Genomic DNA, 3,298 nt, shown 5'->3' on the forward strand with positions numbered 1-3,298 from the left:
AGGCCACATGGGGTAGCCCCTTGAGACAGGTGAATGGTCAGTTTCTTATAGAGCTGGGATGACGAAAGTGACAACCAGATACCTAAAAACATTGCTACTTGTAGGTTCATTTCATCTCTAATTGCTTTGGAACCCTTATTTTTCAAGTATTATCTATTAGATATTTTTCATCATTTTGCGAATGATTTGCCGTCCGGATTAATGTTTGCCGCTGCGCAATGGGGTTCGACCTGGGCGAATTCTCATTTGCAAATACATTAAACAATTTATTTTTCCTTCTTTCTCTTGGCATCAATCAGTTATATTCGAGTGTTTTCTTGGTTTGATCAAATAGTCACAGTTTGAATCAAACACCTCCATTGTATCCTGAGAGAGATTTTCTATTATACCCCGTTGTGACTTTGTTGAATAGGAGAGAAACATCTCTTAAAAGATAACGTTTCATTTCGTGCCTTGGAGTTCATTAACGTATTCAGATTTTCCTACATTATTATCAACATTATCGAGTTGATTAGAGAGGTTCTCATTTTTAAGAGTGACAAAATCTCGAAAGCACCATTGAGAGAATTGTAGACCAAAACTAACTTGATATGTTGGAGTTGTTAATGATCTAATTGTTTTAAATCTTCTGGTAGATCTAGCTAGCAATGAAATGAAAGGTGTGGGGAAGAAGAATTCGTGTAGCCAACCCTAAATTTGTTATGCATAGAACATCTAATTTTCAACATTAAATGTGTGTTTAGTACACAAAAATGGAAAAGATTGGTATTGTCCAATTCACCTAACAAACATGCCATAGAGCACCTGTTGGGAGTCTACTTATCACGCGCAACGAAAATATGGATCATAATATCTTACTATTTAAAAGTGACGAATTCTCTATTAGCTATTTACAACTTTCATACTATTCTTCATATACCCAAACGATACTGTATTAGCGGCCCTTGACAGAGCAACATCCAATACCGTCAAAGTATGATTGTCTTCATATAAGGCACCATGATGATCTCGAGTCAAAAGACTAATTTCACTACCGAACGCTAGAGATTAACCACTGACACTCAAATAGTTATTCACGTGAAATTTCTTGACGGGTCTCCAATGTTTTATTCTATAACAAAACATACACATGTTCATTCAAGTGTTAACACACTTTAACTTGTGAGATTGGCTACTTACTTCACAAGTAAGAAATGTCACACGTGATGGTCTATCCATAATAACGATATCCGTATCTCATAATTATTTACGACCACGGATGATTTAAGATTCAATCATATGTAAATTGCATCTCACAATGATAACTCCTTGTGATTAACAAATTATTAAGATTTGAATCTATAGACTCCATTATTTAATTCAACTGAATATTAATTAATTAAACTAATAGATTTGTCATAAATCCCATCAACTATATATTAAAAGTGTTTATGTTCAAAGTCAATTAGACCTAGGGCATAACACTTACAGTACTTCTTGGTGTAGCTTGAGCATATTCACACAAAGAAGTTACCTTACCAGGATGCTGCAGTCAAGTATTTACATGGTTCGTTTTTTGACACACCCCGCCCCGTGTAACATCACTAGATTCTGACGTGGCATGCGCTGATGATAGATACTAACTAAAAGTCGAACCCACCATCAATGCTACTACAAATACAATATATCACTTTTTCTACATCATTTTTCTAATAAAATTTTGGCATTATCTCCCTTGTAAACAGGGCTAACCAACCTGTGATCAATTTCACACAAATCCCAAACTATAGCACAGCACAATAATGATAAGCCGAATTCTCCACTTTTACCAAGAAATACAATAAAATATACATATGTATACATAATACTTAGTGAGCCCCATAACTATTTACAAGATGATGCAAAATTATGTTTAGACATGAACATGCGTCCCAAAACACTGACTACATGTTCTATGAAGTAAGTCATACAAACAAACTCTGTCGTGTGGCTCTGACTCCAAAATCAAGGCTCAACTCCAAAAGATGCTCAGATTCTCAACTGCTGCCTAATAAGGAAAAACGTGAAAAAATCTATGAGTTGATAGCTCAGTGAGTGAAGAAGTTCAAAATAAATATATTTTTTCATTTATACATTTTTATTGAAAATTAAATTCATACCATTTGATAATTCACAAGTTTTAATCATATAATTATAGCCAAAAAGTGAAATATTCACATAAGGTCATAAGAATATCATCTTAAAATCAGGATATAAAATCAGCTGATAATCATGCTATAATCTCATAACATCAAACGTGCTGAAAAATTCACAAATAATGTACCCTCTGACTGAAATATGTAATCCACCCCTCGAGCTAAGAACTTTCGCCACGGGCCTTTGACCCCTCCGTGAATGAAAGTCGGTCTCAAAGACCTCTCAAAATCAATTCTAGAACACGGTCAATGCCTCTCAATGAACTATATGTACACGATTGAGACCCCTTCATCCCCGATCCATGACCCCTCAGTGTAGTATAGAACACAGTCAAGGCCCCTCAATGAACTAGAAGAAATATATAATCATGGGTACTTTTCTGGTCGATCTCAAAATCATATCTCATATTCCAATTCACAATGTAACGTATACAATCTTTGAAATCCCACATGTATCATAATAAAAGGTATTTCCATAAAAACCATGTAATTCGAACACAAAATTGCATCTAATTGCACATACTTTAACAATAAACTTAATTTATAAATACTTTAAAAATATTTATATTTTTCCATTCAAAGAACTATGTACGCCAAAATCAATTCGATTGGTACGCTGTCCCGATATTCGTATCGCCGCCTGAAATATAATATAATTTTTAAATCAACAATTAACTAATTTAAGTAATTTCAAAATTAACTAATTTAAGTAATTTCAATAATTAAATAAGCGATATCCAAACATAATTATTTCACGTTTAGGCGATTTTTAACGTCTCTTTAATTACTAAAATTAATTTTTCTTTCATTTTATTCAATTTCATAGTTTATTACACTTAACCCCTTCAATAAAATTAAATTTAACCTAACAATCTAACAACTACAAAATCAAACATAACTTAATAATAAGTAACATTTTACTTACCTTTTAAAATTGAGAAATTCAAGCCTAATAGGATCGAGCACTTAATTCCTAACACATTGACAAATTTTCCCTTTTTTTTCTTCTTCTTCTTCTTTTTTTTTCCCCTCTTTTTCCTTTATCTTTTTCTTCTCTGTTCCGTTCTTGTGTGTGTGTGTTGTGTGATATGTGTGTGTTATGAATTTGGTTTGGATTTGTATTA

Source organism: Olea europaea, chromosome 1, assembly GCF_002742605.1.
Source record: "Olea europaea var. sylvestris chromosome 1, O_europaea_v1, whole genome shotgun sequence".
NCBI classification, from domain to species: Eukaryota; Viridiplantae; Streptophyta; class Magnoliopsida; order Lamiales; family Oleaceae; genus Olea; species Olea europaea.